The sequence below is a fragment of the Aquarana catesbeiana genome, linkage group LG05 (genome assembly GCF_042186555.1).
Source record: "Aquarana catesbeiana isolate 2022-GZ linkage group LG05, ASM4218655v1, whole genome shotgun sequence".
NCBI classification, from domain to species: domain Eukaryota; kingdom Metazoa; phylum Chordata; class Amphibia; order Anura; family Ranidae; genus Aquarana; species Aquarana catesbeiana.
The window spans coordinates 549,094,299-549,119,803 of NC_133328.1; the positions used below are offsets into that span (position 1 = coordinate 549,094,299).

General features: G+C 40.2%; 1 long non-coding RNA gene across 4 annotated transcripts in view; it reads left to right on the forward strand.

Annotated features, from left to right (window-relative positions):
- The first annotated feature begins 5,157 nt into the window (after positions 1 to 5,157).
- The window catches only part of LOC141145288 (uncharacterized), a 29,633-nt gene continuing 9,285 nt past the window's right edge, over positions 5,158 to 25,505 (forward strand). For 3 of the 4 annotated variants that reach the window (XR_012244540.1, XR_012244543.1, XR_012244541.1), the window contains exons 1-3: positions 5,158 to 6,204; positions 20,735 to 20,781; positions 21,032 to 21,150. This is a non-coding gene — a long non-coding RNA (uncharacterized lncRNA). The remainder of the gene's footprint in view (positions 6,205 to 20,734; positions 20,782 to 21,031; positions 21,151 to 25,505) is intronic. The other variant, XR_012244542.1, reaches the window with a different exon arrangement.

The window sequence follows — 25,505 nt, forward strand, 5'->3', positions numbered from 1 at the left end:
ATAGCAAAAAGTAAAAAATAATGTTTTTTTTTAATCAAAATTGTCGGTCTTTTTTTGTTTATAGCGCAAAAAATAAAAACCGCAGAGGTGATCAAATACCACCAAAAGAAAGCTCTATTTGTGGGGAAAAAAAGGACGTCAATTTTGTTTGGGAGCCACGTTGCACGACCGCGCAATTGTCAGTTAAAGCGACGCAGTGTCGAATCGCAAAAAGTGCTCTGGTCTTTTGCCAGCCAAATGATCCGGGGCTGAAGTGGTTAACACAATTTTGGTTCTTTCACATGTCTCCCCCTCTAAACTCCCTGCACACCTATGTGTGAATAGGCACATAGACTAACATAGAGGGACTTTTAGGGGCTTAAAAAAATGCATTTATAATGGCTGTTTGACAGCTGCAGTGTGCATGGGGCCTAAGTAAGGCCAACAGACATGCATATCATTTTACATACCTTTCTATTGCCCTTTCACTACAGCACACAACTACAAACCTCAAAGAATATTGTATTTGTATCTTTCTGCAGTTCCTTCTAAAGTTTTATAGCCCAAAAGTATTACATAATATATCGATAATATACATGGCATGCATGTTTATGAAGGTTGTATACAACCATCTGTTCTATTAAGAAAAGTGTAGGTCTGACCAATGTGTCAGCATAAAGTGGTAATAAACCGAAAACCAAATATTGCAATATATTGCAGCTTACCAAATTTTAGATGTGGTGGCTGCATTTGTTTTCTTTTTTTTAGGCTTTTCCCCTCTGTGTTCACCTAATGATCTGGCCAGTAAATCTCCCTCCTGTATTAGAGTGCCCCCCCCCGAATGTATGATAACAGGGGGCACCTTTGTCAGTCTGGGGGGAGGGGAGTGTTAGATGTACTAGCAGATTTAAATACACTAACAAATTGAAGCCAAACTCCTGCTAACACTTTAACCTCTTGACGCCGGCGAAATGCAAATATGTGGCCTCTCGGCTGATGGGGCTTGGCGCCGAGCGCCCGCATATTAGCCTGCAATATTGCAAAAAAAGGTGTGCCCTGCGCCCCTGCTTGCGATCGGGAGCTTTCCGAACATGTGACCGCTGTGCCAGCAAATCACGGCAGTCACATGGTCATAAACCCCGCTCTGCCTCCCGGAATCCTAAACCCCTTAAAGGGCCAGGAGACACCAGCGCCAAGAGGTTAATAAGCAGTTACAGCAAACATTTCTTTTTTTCCTTTTGGAGATAAAGGTTTTACGTAAATAAAAAAAACTGATCTTTGTAAGCACTCCTGTCAGTGGTAAATGGTTTGTTCCATCCCGGTTAACTGTTACAATCTGCAAGAGAGCTTGTTCTGTAGAAAAACAACAGACTTACTGGTCAGATCACCAGATGAAAATAAGGGAAAGAAAGTCTAAAAGAGAAAACTAATGCAATCATCACATTTAAGAACTGGTAAGCTGCAAAAAAAGAAATGTTTGCTTTTAGATTTATTACTGCTTTAAACGTGTTGCGAGGCATGCCTGCCTGAACTCAGCCATGAAGAAACAAAGAAACAATCATCTATCATAGTTATCATAACTATAAAGGAGAATGAATTGGTCATGCAGTCCAGTTTACAGTTTACAACAGTGCTTAGTATAAAATCCACAACAAAGTGTCATGTTTGAATGATATTCCAATTGTTGCAATGCTGACTAAGAAACTATGGACTCCAAGATAGATCTCATTATGTCTCTAGCAATTGCAAATACTGTGATTGCCCTTGTGAAAGTTGCAGAGCGTGGATCATATACATACACATGCATTTTGGCAGCACATGAATTCTTGCAGATACTTGAAAAAAAAAATGCTAGCAGCCAAACAAAATGTCCAAAGTTCAACTTAACACTGTGTTTCAGACTTAGTACAACAAATATCCTTCACGTGCTACAAAACATTGTGACCATGGTGAAGACTTCCTGGTGTGAATGGAAGTTCAGTGTAACAGTATGTTGACTGTAATTACATAATCTTGCATAACACAAACCAAGTCAATTTAGTAGATTAAAAACACCTTATTTAAAAATAGAATTATTGTTAAAAAAGTACACGGGTCAAGGGGAGGTTGATCAAAGTGAGCCATAACAGGGGGAACTGGAAATGGATTTTAGTACAGGAGTACACTAGATTTCCAACTGCTACATATTACAGTACTATGGCCAATATCAGATGGCCTTTCCCTCCCATATACCCAATCCTATACCCACAGTTAATCCAGAGGAAGGCGAAAAGCCCCAGCAAAGCATGATCCAATTTGCTAGAGCAGGGGAAAAATTCCTTCCCAATCCCCCAAGAGGCAATCGGATTTTCCCTGGATCAACTTTACCTATAAATGTTAGTACCCAGTTATATTCTGTACATTTAGGAAAGTATCCAGGCCTTTCTTAAAGCAATCTACTGAGCTGGCCAGAACCACCTCTGGAGGGAGTCTATTCCACATTTTCACAGCTCTTACTGTGAAGAAACCTTTCTGTATTTGGAGATGAAATCTCTTTTCCTCTAGCCGTAAATAGTGCCCCCTTGTACTCTGTGTTGACCATAAAGTGAATAACTCAACACCAAGTTCACTATATGAACCACTTATGTATGTGTACATATTGATCATTTCTCCCCTTAATCTCCTCTTCTCAAGAGTGAATAAATTCAGTTCCTCTAATCTTTCTTCATAGCTGAGCTCCCCCATTCCTCTTATCAGTTTGGTTGTCCTTCTCTGCACTTTCTCCAGGTCCCTGATATCCTTTTTGAGAATTGGTGCCCAAAACTGAACTGCATATTCCAGATGAGGTCTTACTAATAATTTGTACAGGGGCAAAATGATATCTCTCTCTCTGGAGTCCATACCTCTCTTAATACAAGAAAGGACTTTGCTCGCTTTGGAAACCACAGCTTGGCATTGCATGCTATTATTGAGTTTATGATCTACCAAAACCCCCAGATCCTTCTCCACTATGGATCCCCCCAGTTGTATTCCCCCTAGTATGTATGATGCAAGCATATTCTTAGCCCCCAAGTGCATAACTTTACATTTATCAACATTAAACCTCATCTGCCACATAGCCACCCAATTAGACAGTGCATTGAGGTCGGCTTGTAAGTTGGAGACGTCCTGTAAGGACGTTATTCTACTTTATAGCTTGGTGTCATCTTTCTTATGACTAATATCAGATGCTCTTTTTTATGGCTATTATCATGTGGTCTTTTTTATGGCTAATATCAGATGATTTTTCTTGCAGGTAATAGGTGGTCTTTCTTATGGCTAACATCGAGTAGTCTTTCTTACAGCTAATACCAGGTGGTGTTTCTTATGGCTAATATCAGGAGATCCTTCTTACAGGTAACATCAGGTGTTCTTTCTTATGACTAATATTGGACTATCTTTTTTATGGATATTATCAGATAATCTTTCTTACAGGTAAATTGGTTGCCTTTTTTTATGAGTAATATCAGGTGGTCTTTTTTTACACTTTTATGAGGTTCGCAAATGACAGATTCTGTAAATTCATCTTTTTTGCTAGCTGTATTATCACTTATGTTTATTTCCAGTGTATATAAATTTGTAATAAACTTCCACTTGCACTTCAAATTAAATATTGCTGACAGGTGTAAAAAGTTAAACTGTCTTGTCATGCCAAGAGTTAACAGAATCTCCTTTTAGGCAAGGTTCACTCTTTGGGTGGTTGCGGGTAGTGGACAGCTTGTATGTATATCACACCGGTACCCACAACAACCGCAATCATACCATGCTGCTTCTTTGCAGACACGCACGGTTGCCATTCATTCTTAATGCCACCCCCACGTGTTTTCAGTTGTGAACTTGGTGAACCTGTGTCTGTATTTCAACATTACCTATTAAGTAATTATATGTAACTAGTCATTGTATTTGCTTCCTCTGAACGCCAGGCAATGTAAATTTTGGATTAGTGGTCCCATCCTGACAGGTTCCTGAAGGTCCAAGAGCCCTGTCTTTCCTGCCCAGTTGGCACTGGAGAAAAACATTGATAGTACAGGCCAGCATACAAATCCTACTTGTTAATAAACAACTGCTGTACAAATTGGCATGCTTTCATGTATTGCTTCCTCAGTGCCTTGCAGAAACCACAAACAAAATTGGCATGGGCTAATCATTGAAATACAACTACTGCTTTACTAATCTGCAGATGGCACAACTCATTTGACCTCTTATGACACTTACTAGAAGGTTTTATCAGAAAAATGAATTAATCCCACACACAAGTACTGCAAAAAGCAATGTGCAAAGTGCATTATCCCAAAGCGACCAATCAGCAGTTACAAGAGAGGACCCAATTAGGGACTGATCAATATATGTAGATTTTTTTATGAAGTGAATACAATGGAATGAGTGTGTGCAATCTACACGGATATATTCGGTCATTTGTACGACATTCCCTCACCTTGCTCATTGTTCTGCCAGCCCCGAACCAATGCCCGATGACATTCTGTGACTGCACTGGCCGCCCATTAATTCTCTTATTATACAAAGTCTGGTGATTGGCAAACACACCAAGTCACTCCATGCCATGGCTGGGCTTATCTCAGCAATTAGAGAGACAGGGCATTGCAATGTACAACCGAATCCAGCTAAGTCCTGCCACTGATTGCTCCGCACCTCTGCCCAGCCAAGTCCCGCACTGATCGCTCCGCACCTCTGCCCATTCCAGGGCCCCGCACTAATCGCTCCACACCTCTGCCCATTCCAGGGCCCCGCACTAATCGCTCCACACCTATGCCCATTCCAGGGCCCCGCATTAACCGCTCCGCACCTCTGCCCAGTCAAGACCCGCACTGATCGCTCCGCACCTCTGCCCAGCCAAGTCCTGCACTGATCGCTCTGCACCTCTGCCCAGCCAAGTCCTGCACTGATCGCTCCGCACCTCCAGGGCCCGCACTGATCGCTCCGCGCCTTTGCCCAGCCAAGTCCTGCACTGATCGCTCCGCACCTCCAGGGCCCGCACTGATCGCTCCGCACCTCTGCCCAGCCATGTCCCGGTACCTCTAAAATTACAACTTTCGCCCTGGATTTCCCGGCAGAACACACCTGTTCCCATCAGCCGGCGTAGGTGTTCAGTTTCGTTATGAAAATGTGGGAAATTCCCCTAATTATATGGGAATAAAAGCGAGGAGGAAGCAGAGAGAGCTTTCACTTCGTCCGGAGAGAGCTGAGAGAAGGAGATGAGCGCTGCGCTGGAGAGGATGGTCCAGTCTGGGATGTGCACCCCCTGGGATTACCGGAGAGAAGCGCCAGTGCACCCCCCTGGGATTGCTTGAGAGAAGTGCTTATGGACCCTCTGAGATTGCTGGAGAGGAGCGCCAGTGCACCTCTCGGGATTGCTGGAGAGAAGTTATCTCTAACCACCCTGGAAATACTGGAGAGGAGCGCTAGTGCGCCATCTGGGATTGCTGTAGAGGAGTTAGCTCTCACCCCTGAGAATGCTGGAGAGGAGCGCCGGCTCATCCCTTTGAACAACCGAAAAGAAGCGCTAGCTCATCCCCTGGTATTGCTGGAGGGGGGCACTAGACATTTCCTGGGATTGTATGAGAAAGCGCTAGGCACCCCCCTGGGATTGCTGGAGAGGAGCGTCGGTGCACCCCCCCCCCCCCCATGCAGAGGAGCGCTAAGCACCCAATTGGATCGCAAGAGAGGAGCACAAGGCACCCAGCACCCCCTGGGATCGCAAGTGACGAACATCGGCGCACCCCCTGGGACTGCCAGAGAGGAGCACTGGCCACCCAATGTTATTGCCAGAGTGGAGCACTGGGCACCCAATGTTATTGGCAGAGAGGAGCACTAGACAACCAATGTTATTTCCAGAGAGGAGCACTTGGCACCCGATGTTATTTCCAGAGAGGAGCACTAGACAACCAATGTTATTTCCAGAGAGGAGCACTAGACAACCAATGTTATTTCCAGAGAGGAGCACTAGACAACCAATGTTATTTCCAGAGAGGAGCACTTGGCACCCCCGGGACTGCAGTAGAGGAGCGCCAGCTGTGGCCGCCCTGGAGCACCACACACACACACACACACGGGGGCACTGACACCATGGACAAGCAGTTCCCTTACCATTGAACATTGTCCGGTAGGTGATCTCCTGAGCCGGTAAGTTGCAGTCATGGTGATGTGTCGCTGGTTGTTGCAGGATACATGTCAGAGGACGGGATCCCGGTAAGTGTGTGTGTTCTCAGACTGGGCGATGACACAGCCAGCATGTCCCTCCTATGGGCTTTTCTAGTCTATGGGAACTTCCGTGTGCGCTCAGCACTTTCGGTTTCATGTATTGGAATGAATGGTGGATGCCAAGGCAGGCGGGGTGTGATCGGCTGGCTGTGACTGCTTTAACCCCCTATGTACTATCCTTCAGGAGCGATCTCTTCTCAGATCTCTGCTCCCCTGTGTGTGCTGACACTAGACAGTGACTGTTCCCAATGGTGCCACACAGCTCCTATCTGTCCTCAGCCAAATCCCTCTTCCCCTTGTTTCACTTTTTTGATCTGATGTATAGACCTCTGTAAAAAATGACACCAATGTATCATACCTCTCCAGGTAAGTCCCCCTCTTATCCAGCAGATTACTAAAGATACCATATAAAAATCATGGCTGGTCACACTCCAACTTCTTTTTTGTGGTGTATCCATGAAATCACATGCAATACAGCAGAAGCATGAGAGTAGCATGGTAAAAATCAACTTCTTTATTGGGGAATATAGAGAAAATCACATGCAGTGTGGAAGAGAGACCCATAGGGGATGATTTACTAAAGGCAAATAGACTGTGCACTTTACAGGTGCAGTTGCACTCTGCAAAAGGGCATTTGCTCCACAGCTTAGTAAATGAGGTAAGGCTTCACTTGCAAAGAATACCCAATCACATGCAAGGAAAAAAAAACAAAACAGTAATTTTGCTTGCACATGATTGGATGATGGAAGTCAGCAGAGTTTCCCCTCATTTACTAAGCTCTGGAGCAAAAGCCCTCGCAGAGTGCAACAGCACTTGCCAGGTGCACAGTCTAGTTGACTTTGGTAAATTATCCCCAATAGGTCTTTCCTCTCCTACTACATTGCATGTGATTGTCGGTATATTCCATAGTAAAGAAGTTTATTTTTACCATGCTCTGCTAATCCAAAATCTTAACTACCAAAACTCAACGATTTTATCCCACCTCTAAATAAGCCATTTTCAACTTTTTTACTGCAGAGGAAACCTTAAATTATTTTTCAGGTCTCAGGAAACCCCTGCCTAAAATAATTATACCTACAGTACATGATACATTCACATGAGAACTAAATTGTAGAATTATTTATATATGAGTTATGGCATAATTAGCGTATTTGATACCTGGGGCAGATTGTTTATTTTCTTGTTCAATAATTTTTATTTGAGTATACTAATAAAACAAAATAGCAAAGAGAAGCACCTAGTCCACACACACAGGTTCTAGGACTGGCAACATGGGTAATGGCAGACTTACATTATATGAACAAAAGAGGAGGAACATTCTCCATAAGCAATCGTAATATACATAAATAAGCCACAGAAAACTGTTCTGAGTAAGTCCTCGGAGCTAGCCGTGCTTGTCAGAACATGAGGAATTCCAGACAACATTGCAGTTGGACCTGGACACACAGAGAGTTCAAAAAGGCGCATAAGGACCCGTCAAGAAAGAAAGAATAGGAAATAGAAAACAAGAAAGAAAGGGGGGAAAAAGAGGAGAGGGGGAAGGGAAGGATAAGGACTCGGGATCATAGGGGATGCCAGTGAAAATCGACCCAAACTAATCAAGGGGAGAGCAGGGAGGACACATCATGCCCACCGTGGTTCCCAAATTTTTAAGAACTTGGTGTGAGAGTCATTAAGGATACTGGACATGTGCTCATTGAGCAACATAGGCGTCTAACAGACTCTCACTCCCTAAAAGATTAGTTCTTTTCTATACAAAAGCATTTTTAGTAATAATCTTGCAATTAAATTATCTATAATAACAGAAAAGAGGTACAGAAAATATAATTGTGCTTTTCCTAGACATTAGTGGTTAGTGTAGATGTGATGCCTTGTGTTGGTGGTCTGAGTAGATGGGAGATCATTTCACCATTGTTCAAGGAACCCCTTGAAACTTTAGAAGGAACCCTAGTTAAAAATGCTCCTATAAATTATTGTATTTGTTCTTTTGAAAAAGTATCTGTGAAAAACTGTAGTTTTTAACCAGTAGTTTTCTGCGCATTAGGTTATTGTAGTCTGTGTAATTGAGGTCATGGTAGGGGTGAGACCTTTGACCACAGTTGGACATGTTCCTTTTTCTCATCTCTAAAAGTTGAGAGATATGCATGAAATGGAATGTAGCTGGAGCCAGGATGAGTATGGGCAGGTGTCCAGAATGTGGCTTAAATTAGATTCAGAAAGCAAAACATAATATATAACATAAATAACATAATAAAAGTATTGTCAACGGTACTAGAAACTCAATGTGGTATGCAATAAAAAATTTTAAAAAAGTAAAAATAAAAATCAGAAGATCAAAATTCAATAATATGTATTTAAAATTGTTGTATTATATTTAGTAATGTTAGGTTATAGCAATATTTCCTAAACTATGGGTCGTGCATGTATTTGGAGTGGGTCCTCACTTGACTTTGTGACCGAGCGTGAAAAAAGCAGGAGTGATAGCACACAGACTATGACTAACAGCACACACACCTTTACGGAGCTACATGATATTGTTTTTAGCAAGCCAACATTCTGCAGCCATTGGTTAATTTTATATGGCCATTTTATTGTAACAAAAAACATTTAAAAACCCCTGGGCAATAGTATCGGTTTGCTAAGCCATATTATTTGAGCTTTTTAAGTATTTGGTAATTTTTGACTCATTTTTTTGCGTCAAGGCATTTAACTTTTTTTTTGGTGTAGATATAATAGTAATTTAAACAATGAAGCCTTTATTAATCTTTTTATCTCCTATGTTATTTCTCACTTCATCATAAAACCTTTCAATTATCATCAGGAAGCAGCTATCCTTATTCTAACAAGCAATTACCTGTGTAATTTAGGTCATGGCAGGAGTGAGAACTTTGACCACATCCTTTGTACTTAGACATGCCCCTTATTTTCGTCTTTAAAAGTTGGGAATTATGCATTAAATGGAAGGTAGCTGGAGCCAGGATGAGTATGGGTAGGTGTCCGGAATGAGGCGAATATATGATTCAGAATTCAAAACCAATAACATAATAAAAGTATTGTCAATGGTACTAGAAACTCAATGTGGTATGCAATAAAAAGTAAAAAAAACAGAAAATCTAAATTCTATAATACGTACTTAAAATTGTATTTAATATATTTTTTAATATTTGGTAATGTTAGGTTATAGTAGTATTGCTTAAACTACGGGTCATGAATGTATTTGGAGTGGGTGACTTGACTTGGCCAAGCGTGAAATCAGCAGGGGTTATACACACGAACTATGACTAACAGCACACACACATATAAGGAGCTATGTTATATAGGTTTTAGCAAGCCAACATTCTGCAGTGGTTGGTTATTTGTTATCGTCATTGTTGTATTGCTTCGCTCTCATTTTGGTCAAAATTATTTTTTTGAATTCTGGTACAGTAACTATTTTCTTATTTAAGCCCCCAGATCAAAAACATTTAAAAACCGCTGGGCATTAGGATCAATTTAGTAAGCGATATCATTTGATTTTTTTTTTTATGGTATTGGTAGTTTTATCACATTTTTTTTCATCAAGGCATTCAACTTTTTTGGTTTAGATAAAATAGTAATTTAAACACTGAAAGCCTTTATGAATCTTTTTTTTCCTTATTTCCTCTGCTAATTCTCAATTCATCATATGAATGTGAGTTAGGGACCTTAGATTGTAAGCCCCTTGAGGGTAGGGACTGATGTGAATGCACAATGTATATGTAAAGGGCTGCGTAAATTAACGACGCTATATAAGTACCTGAAATAAATAAATCATAGAACCTTTCAATTATTGTCAGAGAGCAGCTAACATTATTCTAAGGGACAATTACCTGTGCATTCATTTTTCTGATTTGACATTTACATATAAAATGCTAAAAAGGTTGATGCATGAATGCTATAAATTGTGTTCATTCATGTGATAAAACTTTTACTGCATCAAATATACAGACATGCCGATGCCAGAAAAAGAACAGATCTTTTTTTCACTTACTGGTGTGTGAGTCACTCCCTCTGACAGACGTATATTTTAAGCATCTACTGCTCTGTGGGTAAAATAATACTTTTGAACTGTTCCCCTGCTGGTTTAGGGTCATGCCTTATTCTAGAGTCAGCATCATATTGAAAATACTGCCTTCCTGAACCTTATTCACACCTTTAATGTAATTAAAGTGATATTAAACCTTTGTTTTGAAAAAAAATTAAAATAACAAACATGTCTATACTTACCTGCTCTGTGCAATTCTTTTGTACAGAGCAGCCCTGATCTTCTTCTTCTGGGGTTCTGCATCGACGCTCCAGGCCCCTCCTCTTCAGCAGGTGCCCCCACAGAAAGCTGCTTTCCATGGGGGCACCCGTGCATGCTCGCTCTCAAGCCCTGCTGCTGCATCCATAGACACAGACAGGCAGACCCTCTGCCTTTACAACTCCTTTAACTACTTGCTGACCAGCCGCCGTACTTATACTGCTGCAGGTCGGCTCTCCTGCGCGAACCAACGTACCTGTACCTTGGTCCGGGCACGTGAGATTGCAGGCGCGCTCGCCGCTGGAGCGTGCCTGCAGCTCCGGCGGACAGCGACCAAAACCTGATGTACGATTTTTGGATCATGTGTACGAGCCATAAGGAAGGAAGGAAGAAAAGCCCTAAAACAGAAAACTAAAGCAGCCACCACATCTAAGGCTTGGTAAACTGCAAAATATTAGAGAGGAAGTAAACGTTCCTGGATTGTTTGTACCTATAGGTAAGCCTATAATAAGGCTTACCTATAGTCACTGTCAGTATCTCCTAAACTTGTGCCGTTTAGTAAATATTTACTGTATACGCTGCCGATGACGTCATTGGCGCACGCGCTCCGAAGGAACGGCCACCCGTGCTGTTTCTTCAGAGTCCTGTGCCATGACCGGTGGCTCTCATGCGCAGGAGTGACATCACGTGGCTCCGGCCAGTCACACAACCGGAGTCTGCAGACCTGGAAGGAAAACTAGCGAAGATGGATGCAGCCTCCAGCGGTAACAACGAGGGCTTCGTTTGCAGGTAAGTTTCACATATTGTGCTATGCATACTAGCACATTATGCCTTTACTTTGCAAGGAAGAAAAAAAAGAGGCAGAGTTTACTTCCTCTTTCACAAATTAATAATATTCAGCTTGTTTAATTAAGCTTTGACAAAAAGAATGGAAGCTAATTGGTTTCTATGCAGAGCTGCACCAGATTTTGCACTCTCCAGTTTCAGTAAATCAATCCCAATGTATGCCAGAAGATACAGATGTTAGGGAATTTTTAGATCACTTTATGACATGTAAACTGATCCCTTTAACCTACGCCTAATCACTCAGGGTTATACGTAAATGAGAAACTTGCTACCCGACAGTCACATAAATGACAGATTAATCAAACCCATTCAAGCCTATGCAGAAAAGGGGACACAAATACTTTCTGTAGTGGGGTTTTATGGCTGCCTTGTCCAATCATAGGAGACTGAACGCTCAGTCTTCTGGTTTAAAATCTTTTCTATGGCATTTTGTTTAAAGCAATGGGAGTCAGTATAGCAATCAACTTCATGAGATTTTAATAGTGAAAAAAAAAATATAAATTGGTTTCACTTTAAACTAAACATTTTTCATTCACTGCAGCTCAGAGAGTGTAATGTGCCTGATTGATTCGAATAATATTTCAATTTATACAGCTGCAGTAGCTGACCCTGTTATAGTGCTGGAAACCACTTATGTGAATAATGCTTTGGTGCTCATTGCATCTTTGTAGTGATATGCTCTACTTCTCCAGCACAGTACTGTGCATGACACATTATTAAAAGCAAAGTATGCTTGTAAATATCAAAAAAAATTTGAAAATGATTATATTGGGGCTAGTGAATTATGGGCAACGCTGTCGATCCGCAAATAAATACTCGCCAACGTTCCCTGAAAGAACAGTATGGAATTTTAGAATGTAAACCTTCAGGTATTTCTCTGGAAAAGTTTTGAACAGTTTTGAAAAGTTTGAAATTGAATTCTGTAAGTGCAGCTGATAATGTGATTTGCTGTTACCTTTTGATTAAGTTGGTGTTTGTTTGTATGAATGTTTTACATATCATACAGCCTAAGCAAAACAAAAAAAAAAAGGAACCTCAAATATAAATATTTTTATTTATATAAATAATAAAGCTTATTTAAAGGGCGGCACAGTGGTGCAGTGGATAGCACTTTCGCCTAGCAGTAAGAAGGGTCGCTGGTTCGAATCCCACCCACGACACTACCTGCCTGGAGTTTGCATGTTCTCCCTGTGCCTGCGTGGGTTTCCTCCGGGTACTCCGGTTTCCTCCCACACTCCAAAGACATGCTGGTAGGTTAATTGGATCCTGTCTAAATTGTCCCTAGTATGTATGAATGTGAGTTAGGGACCGTAGATTGTAAGCTCCTTGAGGGTAGGGACTGATGTGAATGTACAATGTATATGTAAAGCGCTGCGTAAATTGACGGCGCTATATAAGTACCTGAAATAAATAAATAAATAAATAAATAAAAGTTAAAATGTATAATCCAATTTAGTAAATACTGAGAAGGTTGTTTATTGGAAACCACAAAAACAGTATTGGAATATACAAAAAAATAGTTTTCAGCAGTACAAGGCCAGGATACTTGCTGTCAAATGTAGAACTACAAATCCCAGGACTCCATTCAGAGCCAGCAGTATCCTGGCATCTGTTAATCAAATTCTACATCAATAACTTTAGTTATATTTTAGTGAATCTCTAAAGGCTTAATTATGAGAGATACAAATTTTTTTTTTATTTTCAGCCATGTTTAAGAATGGCATAGGGAACTTCCCTACATCTAATGTTTCATAAATGAGCTTCTTTGTCATCCTGATTTGTATTTTTATCTTTTAATTAGCATAAAAGACTTAAATAAACATTTGCAATGAAAAGTTAAAATGTTAGTTTTGTTAGCCACTACACCTGTGATTCTCAAACTGTGTGCCTTGCAGGTGTGCCGTGGGAGTCTCTGAAAAAATATTTAAAATTGCTAGCGTTTTGAAACCTGGAACATATCGAAAAATTAAATGATAAATCAATGTCGCAAAAAATTAAAACAGAAACATATATAAAAACGCAATCTCGGTCAGTCTGTCATTCATTGGTTCCTGTCGTAACGCCAGACTTGTGCAGGATCTCGGGAGATCTCGATCGCTCTAATTATATTATAATAATAGAGACTGTTCCATTCCAACTTTGATGCTTATAAATAAAGTTTGTTCATTGTTTAGCGATAGAGAAATACTCAATCAAGTCTGGAACTCTGAAAGAGAAACTGTTAAATGAAAAGCAAGGAAGTAAGCAAAAGTAAAACTAAATATATATGTAAAAATAAATACGTTCTTTACCACAAAAATTGTTAAATCTTTTCAGGTGTTCATATCTCTGAGTTAGGCCCCTTTCACACATGCAGACTGTTCATTTCATCAGTTAGGTCACATAGAAAAAAAAATGGATGACGTTTATTCAGTTTCTTGTCGGTTTGTCGTCAGTTTTTCATCCATTTTTACATCAGTTTCTCTACATTGAGTCCATTACCAGCAAAACACGTTTGTCCATTTACATCCATTTTTTGTCCGATCCATTTTTTTTTAACAAAAGAAAAGTAGGGCTTTGATCCATTCCAAAAAACAGATTTTGACAGAAGCGGATGTAAACGGATGTAAAATGGATGATCATCTGTTTACATCCTTTCTCATGCAAAATGGACAAACGGTCTGCATGTGTGAAAGGGGCCTTACAGAGAATGCAGCTTGCTTGGATTTTGCTGCATCAGTAAGTCGTTTTGGAGCCCATAAGAATAAAAAGTATTGCAGTTAGATACATCTAGATACATCTATACAGTAGTTCTCTTATTGTGCAGATTGCTTTTCTATGATCATGCAAAATGTGTGCCTGAATGTGTGTTTAATAATTAATCAGTGTTGATCACATATAAAGTAAATACACAATAATGCTTAATCATCAGATGTGCCAGTGATTAGTAGAAACCCGTGCTGGTTCCATGAGCCAAACATCAAACATAAAAAACATAAAACTTTAAAAGTCCATAAAAAATGTGTAGAAAAATATTGAAGAAAACATCAACAGAGTTCAAAGAGGGTGATGCATGGCCAGATGGTATTCACAGAATTCTAGTCGCACCAAATCTGGCGAGTGGGCAGAAGTCGCACCAAATCTGGCGATTTGGGAGTGGGAAATCAACTCTTTTATTAACCAAGCTTGAATATAAATATGATCTCTCTTATTGTCCAAATGACAAAGAATACTGTTATTTTTTTACTATACAAGATGATTATTGGTTGTCTTAATTTATGTCATTGAATCCGGGATAATTATGGTTTAATTCAGAATGCAATTTTTGTTATGTACGCTGTTGATGTCCCCCATTGGCAGTGTCCCTTTAATATTAAGGTTCATGATTCTAATATTGATCACTAATTAACTTTATTAGAATGTCCTTGTATCACCTTTATAAGGTAATGTTATTGCTAGCATTAGCCTTGTGTAATAATTTTTATCCCCTTTTTTTCTTTTTCTTTTTCAATCTGTTTTTATTTTAACACTAATGCCTTTTTTCAGTGCACTGATTTTTTTCTCCTCTCTGCTGACACTTCACCTCAGACTGAGGCTTGGTTTCCTCCTTATGGAGTGCAGTGGTATTACTTCCTCTCTGTGTGATGGGAAGTGCATCACATATGAGACTGAGGCTTGAGGAGCAGGCTGGCTGAAAGGGAGGCTTGGCTAGCACTCTGACCAGTTCCTGATAGATGGACTGATTCAGGGCACAGCTTACCGTTTTTTTGTACCTATTTTTTCATTTTTAATCTCCTAATTTAGAAACATGAGATACATGGTTCTCTGTTTCATTAATTTGTTCTTAATATAACTATTCAATTAGTCATCCTATGACCCTGAAAACCGGAAGTGATTCTTACTTGTTGCACTTCCGGTTTGTAGACACTCCCAGTGGGGGTCATCTTCTGTTTATAAAGCGGTGAGGTGAGGGTGGTCCATACCCCAGATGACGGCTCCTTAGCTGAAACATGTCGGGTGGACCCCTCACGATCGCCGCTATTTGAGCTCTGTTTCGTTCTTCCAAATGTGAGTTTGTTTTTTATTATTTTAATAAACTAGTGTTTTAAAACGTTATTACGCTATGTGAGTTTTGTTTGCTCCTTGCATGGCATATGAAACTACACGTTTGGCTTATGCTGGATTACCTATGGGAGAGGAAGCCGTGCGGACCCCCCCCCTTTTCCTTTCCACCATCTGTTAATGACATCTGACAAGACGCATTTACCAGAACCAGTGGTTATTATGCTTTTTTGACTTGTCTAGCGTACGCCATTTCAGGTAAATTTTTTCCGGTAAGCCTCCTCTACTCCTGGTGTTGGCCCCGGCACTGATGTACAATCTATGCACACTTGTGGTTTCCCTTCTGCCCACTCGCCAGATTTGGTGCGACTTTGGTGTGACTTCTGCCCACTTGCCAGATTTGGTGCAACTAGAATTCTGTGAATACCATCTGGCCATGCATCACCCTCTTTGAACTCTGTTGATGTTTTCTTCACTATTTTTCTACACATTTTTTATGGACTTTTAAAGTTTTATGTTTTTTATGTTTGGTGTTTGGCTCATCGAACCAGCACGGGTTTCTACTAATCAATGGCACATCTGATGATTAAGCATTATTGTGTATTTACTTTATATGTGATCAACACTGATTAATTGACACTATCCATTTTATGATCATACATTTTTTGGTAGCATTCACTATTTTTATATGCCTTTATTGTAATACACACGGCTGTGGATGTGATATATAGCGCCACACTTTTGTTTCTTTTGTTTTTTTTCTACCTTGAGTCTATAGGTGTGTTGAATGCTTTTCACTTTCTTTCTAAACATAGCGCTGTACTTAATTTTTATTTTTGCTGAATGTGTGTTTAAAAGGAGGAAAACTGTAAACATTGTAGCGTGCAAAATATGAACAGGCTGGAGCTACGTGGGAAAAAAATGTGACCACTTTTTTTTTTTTCTCCAAGCAGGAGAAATGTAGTAATTTTGTGGAGTTGTTTTACTAAAATTGAACAGGCCAAAATCTGGTGCAGCCAAGGCTACTGTTTTGATAGAATCTATATATATTTTTTTTTTTTCACGCATTATACTTTACTCAGTATGCTGGCCCGGCTGGGTGATGCTCCTTGTCCATGCTGCTTGTTTGTGGGAGCTTGCAGGCCATAATAATCCATGCATAACGTAAAAATGAATACATTGAGAATAAAAAAAAAATAAAAAATAAAAAACCATCTGGTGCAGCTCTGCATAGAAACCAATCGGCTCCCAGTTTTTTTTATTTTTGTCAAAGCATAAAGTGTTACTAAACCCAGGACCCTGCATTCATTATATCTGGTCTCCCACAGTACACAGAACATGGAAATGCAATTATTTTAGTAAATATAAACTTCACAATACCTTTTCTCATTAGCAGTATATAGCAGTCTTATGACTTCTATTATTGTCCAGCAAAAGCACTGGTTAAAGCTTGTGGGATGAGTTTTCATCCTCCAACTTACCTATGAGGCTGCATGACCCCTGACTTTCTGTCTGCACAGTGCTGAATGGCCCTGTGGTGGTCACATGCACCCTCCCCAAAAAACCCCCAAAAACTCAATACACATCAAACTGAGCATGTGCAGAGTGCCTCCTAGGGCCCTGTTCTATCAGCAGATGGATTGGTGACTGTGGAATAAGGGGAGGATCAGAGAAGACAGGATCAAACAGCCTTTTTTACACAATGCACAGGATTAACCCCTTATGTTCCATAGCGAGTGTAACGAGTATGCTTTACTGCATATACAGACTGATTTTACTGTTTGTGGATTTAGTAACACTTTAATTGAACAAGCTGAGTAAGTTAGAAACTGGCTACCATGCACAGCTGAACCAAATTTTGCACTCTCCAGTTTTAGTGAATAAACCCCAGTGTTCCTACTAAAACCAGGATTTGTCTCTAAAAGTAGCAAATACACAGATACAAGAAATGACTTCCTATTGATAAAGAAATTTAAACATTTTTAAAAAAGAATGGTGTTGGGCTGCCAACAAGTGGCTACATTGTACTAATGTAGCGAGAGTTTAAAATCACCTGTCTAAAGTGACTCATATTGTTATGTCTTTTGATAATTGCTTTTCTTCCGTGCTGCTGCACATGGTGATACATGAATAAAGTTTCCTAATACATGTGAACACCACCGTACACGTCCAGTGCAGCAGCCATTGGGCGTGTTAGTGGAAACAGAATTCCCAGCATAAACAAGCTATTGTTCAACATCCAATAAAAATACCAGACTCATTAATGCCAAGCCCTGGCTGCACCAACACTGCAAACATGGAGACAAATGGCTCAACTCACGAAGATAGATGAGTTTTATTAGCTCAGTTCAAAATTTTTATCTTGGAAATATCACTTAGGTTATGAAAATGTGCTTTTGCTACATTGAACTGTTAAAAGCCTAATTTATCATGAATTGTTATATCTCCACCTCTGATAGCTTCTTCTACTGCTCTACTCAAAAAATACCTAAATGAAAATCACTATTAGGCTGCTTTTACACTGAAAGCACAGGCCGTTAGCAGTAAAGCGCTGCTCGTTTTAGTGTCGCTTTACCGCTGTTTAAATGGAGCTTTTCGGGTGCTAGCAGGGTGCTTTTAACCCCAAAAAAGGGGTTAAAAACTCCCACGTTGCAGCGCTTCTGAAGTGCTTTCCAATTAATTTCAATGGGTGGGGTGGTTTGGAGCGCTGCTCCCGAACCACCCCAAAGATGCTGCTTGCATGACTTTTCTAAACGTCCCGCAAGCGCACCGGCCAGGTGCAAAAGCACCCATTGTAATGAAAGGGAGGCCATTTACAGGCCCTATTTCTAGCGCTAAAAAGCCTGAAAATTGCCTCAGTGTGAAAGGGGTCTTATTACCAGCCTGCAGCTAGCAGGAGTGATGCTTGTTAAACTTTATAAATCACTTTTACATCAAAATCAATAACAAACTGTGTAAAATATCTGAAAACAACTAATACATGCAGCAATGCCTTTAGTGAACTAAAAAGTTAATCTTTAAACACAAGAAATGCAGATAACACTATGGGCCTATTTAAAGTGGATAAATCTATCTGCTGGATACTTCCACACCATGGCTTGCATTCATTTTACATCCCATTCACTTTCCATTTTCTTATGGCGTTCTTCATGCTTAAACTGTGCAAAGAGAACTCCATGATGTAAGAAGAGACCAGTCACATGACTTTGATAAGGCAAGTGACTGAGCTCTTCTCCTTCTGTTTTTTTTCATTGAAAGGTGCTCCACTTTCTTCTCCAGAGTCCCAAAGCAAGTGGAGCACAGTGCACATTTGAAAATCCTGTTTTTTTTTGGTTTTTTTTAGTAAGCCCAAAGAAAAGTAAGGGCATCATGAAGAAAACTTAGAAAAATATAACTAAATGAGTGTCACTGTAAAAACAAACTTAATTTTATATTGTAAAGCGCTGCGTAAACTGTTGGCGCTATATAAATCCTGTATAATAATAATATTAATAATTTACCTTAAAACTTAGCCTCACTGAGAAATTTGGCATTAACTTTTATTTGCAGTTTTTCTTCTGATACAGGAGTCCATTATGGAACCAGAACATGCTCAGCTTGTTTCAGGCCTGGTTGTACTGAGTTCTAGCCTCACTTGATGGTTTGAGTTTCTACCTGACTGGTCTGAATTCTGGTCTGGCTATATAAATTGAGTTCCGGTCCAGTTGGCTAGTTTGAGTTCTGGCCTGAAAGACTAGTTTAAATTCTACCCTGCCAGATTGAGCTGTATTCTGTCCTAGCTTGGTTCTTGCTTGGCTGTCAGAGCTGAACTGGCTGGCGGGTTTCAGTTCTGGACTGGCTGGCTGGGTTAAATCCTGGCCAGGTTTGCTGGGTTGATTTCTGGCCAGGTTGGCTGGCTTGAGTACTGATTTGTTTGGCTGCTTTGAGTTCTTGTCTGGCTGACTGGCCTGAGTTCTTACCTGGCTGGCTGCACTGAGTTCTGGCCAAGTTGGCTGGCAGGGCTGAGTTCAGACCTGGCTGACTGGTTTGTATTCTGGCGTGGCTGGCTGGCTATGCTGGGTTTAGCACATAAGAACAGTATACATTTTGGTTAGAACAGTGTAGGAGTTAGGCATGACTAATGCAGAATTCAGGCATTAGTAGTATGTAATGATAAGTGCAGAGGTCAACCGTTTGTGATACAGGGTTCAGCAGTCAGTAGTTTGTAATGCAGAGTGCAGATACACTGTACCCAGCTTCCAGTATTTTTCAAATACTGGCATTTACACTATGCCAGCATTTACAATATGCCCACATTTACATTCCCAAACTGGGGTGACATTTCTTCTTTCTCCATGTCCCTTCTGCTTCCCCCCCCCATATGCAGAGTGGCAGAGAGACATTGGGGGAGATTTACTAAACCTGGTGCATGCAGAATCTGGTGCAGCTGTGCATGGTAACCAATCAGCTTCTAACTTCAGCTTGTTTAATTAAGCTTTGACAATAAAACCTAGATGCTGATTGGTTACTATGCAAGCTGCACCGGATTCTGTGTGCACCAGTTTTAGTAAATCCCCACCATAGTTACTTATTTTGGAACACTGATTCCCTCTGGTCCTTATCAATCCCAGACATTTGCATGTGATGTTACATACAATTGTCTGGGTTAGAAATGAGGTGGATTGGCAAGGATCAGCGCAGAAAGAAATGTAGCTATGCTGCTTCCCTGTCCCACTCTGCATATGAGGGAAGGAGCCCTTCGGAGAGAAGGTTGCCAACCTTCATTATAGAATGTTAGTTGAATTACAGATCTGAGTCTGATGGGACTGCCAACATCAGACATGCATCACATGGATGAGCAGGAAAGGTGCTGGTGATATACCACTGTATACAAGGGGCTGGATATATGGCCACTTTGAGCACCGTGATCAACCTGATGAAGGGACAGCATTCCGAAACGCTTCCATGAAGTAGCCTCAAGAAAAAATGATAAAATAAAAGTCACTGTGTCACAGTCTAAGGATCATATCTGTGAAACACCCAAAATTCTAGGCACATTCACCCTATTTAAAGTGTAGATAATGCAATGTGGGCAGGTGTTTATCCCGATGAATGTATTATAAATACTGAATGTACCTAAATACTGTATGTAAATACTGCCTTTTATAAACAGCCCAGGGTGTGGTTGGCTCTGCCTTGGCATACAGTCTGCCCTAGGAAACAGCCTTTTATCACATTATCTAAATAATGATAAATAAGTACACATCACTCTCTAGAGATCTTTCTAATAAGCTTTGGCATACAAATATTTTAAAAACTACTTATTACTTTATATCAAGTTTATTTGATCTAAATTATTTAACGTGTTTTGTTTATACCACTTTTTTACAGAAAGTTTCATCCTCCATTTTATGTACTGCTTTTATATATCTCAGCAGGTAAATGAATATTTAGAATCATTTATATTGTAATGTATTGTAATGTATTATGTAAAAAAAAAAAACCTTTTAAATGTATAAATAATAATGTTTAAATAACCAAATCAACATGTCAATGGTATTGAGATGATATTTTCTTACTTATTTTTATTTATTAAATTTAGTGTTATAGTGTAGTTTATAGTTTATTTAGTTTTTTTGTGTGTATAAAATTTCAATTCTTTCACTTTTGTTATTTTTTGCTTAACAGGGGAATAGAACAACAAAGCCTCCCAATATTCAATATAAAACTGCAGTAAGGGATTCTCCTTGTTATTTGGGATAACTGTATACCTCAAAGGTTGACCTATGCTCACGCAAAGTATCGAGGTAGGTTCAGACGACTACAAAAAAGTAGAATTTTCCTCTGAACCCATTGGACATTATGTAAATGTTGTCATAACATAAAAAAACCTTCAGCAAGTGTTGGCAAATCAAACTCTGTTTTTATTTGAACTTGATTTCATTTTTGGTAAATAAAACACTTTACTTAGCGTTTATGAAAAAAGGTATTGACTCACCAGCTGCAGTAAGCAGCATCTCTTACTGTAGGTACAAAATGTGTACCAAATGGACAATAAAGATCATATTATGATGGACATCAATATAGCTTGCTGTTCCATATATAATAGAAGTCCTCAACCCCTGTTTAGTCCTCCTGTACATCATCTATTGAAGGTGTGACTCCACCCAGGGCGGGGGAGAGAGGTAGAGGAAGAAAAGAAGAATGGGGAAAAAAGAGAAATGGCAGCGGGCAGAGAGTTGCTCTTGTCAGTCCAGGCAGGGCCGCCTTTAATGCACGGCAAAAGGGACAACTGCTCTAGGCCTAGTAATTGTTGTGGGGCCCAAAGCAGCTGCCCCCTGAGCCGGCTCTGCCCACAATAAGTTGATAACTGGATTTGGCTATCACTTAGGAGATGAGGGTGGAATGGAATGTTGGGGGCACTGGTGATTGGTTGGGTGTTATGTCTGCAGCCTGTGCAGTGATTGACCAGTTTTTAAGGTAAACCTTGTCCAGAGAGAGTGCCTGTCAGTCCAGTTACAATCACACTGACTCCTCTCCCTCACCATCCCGCTGAAGAACTTCTTTGCCGGAGGGTTTGGCGGGGTGTGCCCAGTGTTCGCCTGACATCTTCCAGACACTATCAAGGTGAGACCGCTGGGGGGGGGTAATGCATGGGTCTGTGGAGGTAGGGGGTCCTGTGTAATGATGGGGGTGGGGGATCTGTGCCATAATGGGGGTAGTATGGGGAAGGGGGTCCTGTGTAAAATGGGGATGGTATGGGGGAGGGAGGTCCTATATAATGATGGGGTGGTATGGGGAGGGAGACCTGTGTAATGATGGGGGTAGTATGGGGGAGGGATCCTGTGTAATGCTGGGGGTAGTATGGGGGTCCATTTTAATGATGGGGCGAGTATGGGGGAGGGGGTCCTGTGTAATTATTGGGGGGAGTATGAGCAAGGGGGTCCTGTGTAATGATGGAGGGTATGGTGGAAGGGTCCTGTGTAATGATGGGGGTAGTATGGGGACCGGAGTTCCTATATAATGATGGGGTAGTATGGAGGAGCGGGACCTGTGTAATGATATGAGTAGTATTGGGGAGGGGGTTCTGTGTAATGATGGGGGTAGTATGCGGGAGGGGTCCTGAATAATGATGGAGTAGGGGGGTCCAGTGTTACTTCAGTTGGTGAGTATATACTGTTAAAGATCAAGCTAAGGACTTGTTTGTGGACCAGTTCTTTATAATAAAGTTTTTTTTTTTACTAAGTCTACGTGTGTGTTTGTTTGTTTGTTTTTGGGATGTTGGGGTGGAGAAAGATTGAATGACCCAAGAAAATGTGTGCCCGGGGTCCAATCAATATTAAAGATGACCCTGAATCCAGGTTCTTAGGGTCGGTTTTATTAAGGGGTAAGGTGAGAAATTGCCCTGGCCCCCCTCTATATACAGCAATATAAAAAAATGTATATAAAATAGTAAATAAAAAATAATAAAATAATATAAAATGTATAATAAAGAACTTTCTTTTATTAAATGTATCATGGGAAGTAATATTTTGCCATCTGTAAAACTCTGGACTGGTATATTGTAACGCTTTTCAAAAATGAATTTTGGAGGCTCAAGCAAACATAAAGCACTATGACTGCGTATGTGGGGGCATGCGTGACCTCAAAATGACGTTATGTCATGAATTTTAAAAAATGTGTGATTGTCATTGGCCCCCTGAAGTGCCCTGGGCACCCCAAGGTCTAAATCTGGCTCTGCAGGTCCTAGTTCCCCACCCCCAACTCCAATGTTATGTCAGTGATTGCAAGTACTGGAGCCAGGGATTGTCATTGTTTAAGATAAAAGAGTAATACATAGATATGTTTTTAGGCACAAGAAAGGCTTTCTTTTGCAATATTTTATTCTCTATGCAATCTATAGACAAAAATACCTAGCAAAACTTTTAAAATGCATAGTTTTCTATTTTGAGTCATGCTGTTTTTAAAACATTTAGTGTTATTGTAGATTCACAACACATAATAAACAAACAAAAAACATATTATGGTTAAAAAATAGAAATAAAATCCATCAACAGAAAAATAATAGCTAAGCGTGTAAGGGCTGATTAAAGCAGAAGTACACTGTATCTGAGCACCACAAACCAAAAATGTAATTGAATTCCTTTTTAATATTCAAAGCAAACTCCCCCATCCATCCATGTCTCCATACTTTATTTTGCTGAGAAATCAATTTGAAAAACTTCCCCTAGCATTCCTGGCTGTGGTCATCGAGTAATGGCAGATGATTCATGTAGCATTTACTTCCTGAAATCCATCTGCCCTTAGTTCAGGCATGCATGCAGGAGGGTGTGCCGAACTGAGAAAACCCTCTCCTCCCCTCCCGAAGACTTATGGGATGTATGACATCATTTCCCTAGACAAGAAACCAGGAAGTAACTGTAAAAAAAAAATGAAAACAAGTAAATCTGATATACTTTCCTATCTATTTACTAATGTTAGTTGCATAAGGACTAAAAATAGTCAGTGTTAATTGAAAGACTGACGTTCCATTTTAAGGCTAACTAAGGGTTAGTAGTAAGATGCTTTAGTTGACATCAAAAATCATTTCTTCAGTCCACACAAGAATGAAACAAAGTAAATAAGATTTAGCAAAAGTTTGTTACATTGTACTTCTCATCGATGCTTCCAAACACTGATTTCACTCTGTCCACAAACTATATTTGAAATAGCAGTGGCTGCATTTTGACAGCTGTGATTTGATGGCAATACATTTTTAGGGTGCAGCAGAAGAGAACAGAGCGTACACCTAAGGTCCTTTTTGCTATTTTTTTTTTAGAGTGTATACCATGCACCAAAGATTCTCAACAGTTTTAATATAATATTATATTTCGTTTTGCATTGTGGCGTTACTCAAGAGCTGACATGCCTGAGAAATAAAAATAGTGAGGTACTTTACTGTTATGAAATAATGATGCTGTGGTTAGCATGTTGCACTTTTCCTGGCGTTATTATCCAAAAGAGTTCTAAAACTCTCCTATTTAGTCTACAATTATTTTTGTGGTTGCCTGGCTTTGGATCTGTCCTCGCCTGGCGCACGTGGGCCACGCCGAACCATCTTGGATGACGGCGTGGCACTTTTTTACACTGCAGACTCGTCCGTTTAATCGGGCTTGCCATGCCGGTGTGTTCGTGCGTCGGTGGGGTTGATCTGCATGACGCTTTCCCAGCACCTCGGTTTTCTGGGGGGGTGCCGTGCAGACCGTCCCCTGGGGCCCTTTTCTGGACACCTCGTTTTTTCCTCCTTCCCGTTTTCTGAATATATAAAAACATATATATACACTTTCCATACATCTCCCCTCCCTTAGGTTGTTAAACTAAATGGAATCAATATTGACTTTAATTGCATGTTTTTTCATATATTCTTTCATATTTATTTTTTCATATGTTGACTCTAATTTCATGATTTTTCATATATTTTTTTATATTTATTTTTCTATTTTTTACCCCTTTTTTTTTTTTTTTTTTTTTTCATCTATTTTTTATATTTTTTATTTTTCATTATTTATACATATTTCCATCCTCTTTTTCAATCCAACTTTCTTTTCCCCTTTTCTTTCCATCCTCCTTTTCCTTTTTCATCCTCCTTATGGTTTTCTCTCTCTTTCTTAAATGCTTCAGCCTAGTTCCTTATCCTCACAAGTATTAGCCTGACAGGACGTTGTCATGCGCTGCGCTATGCGCAATGACACCACCCCCTGGGACGGCATGATTCCGGAGTTTCCTTTCCTCTAGGATCTCCGGATATCTGCCCTTCCTGTATGCGTCGCTCTGTTCTGACGCATGCGCACACTGCAGAGTGATATTCCTTCCTCTGCTGACATCTCCGATTGGAATCACACTGCGCAGGCGCCAGCGGCTATTTAAGCCGCGTCTTGGCGTTCTGCCCATTGTGCTATCCCACCATCAAACCCTCAGGACGCTCTCCGCCCCAGCTGCCTAAGTACTATCCTTGCACCTAACAAGTAAGTAAAACTAAAAATTTCCTTCCCTCTGAACTGGATGTTTTACCGCTCTGTGACACCTCTCTATGAGACAAAATCAAGCATACTTTGCCATACTCTTCTTACTTGCCTGCTCTATACCTATTTGACTAATGGATCACTGATGTGATTAATTGATC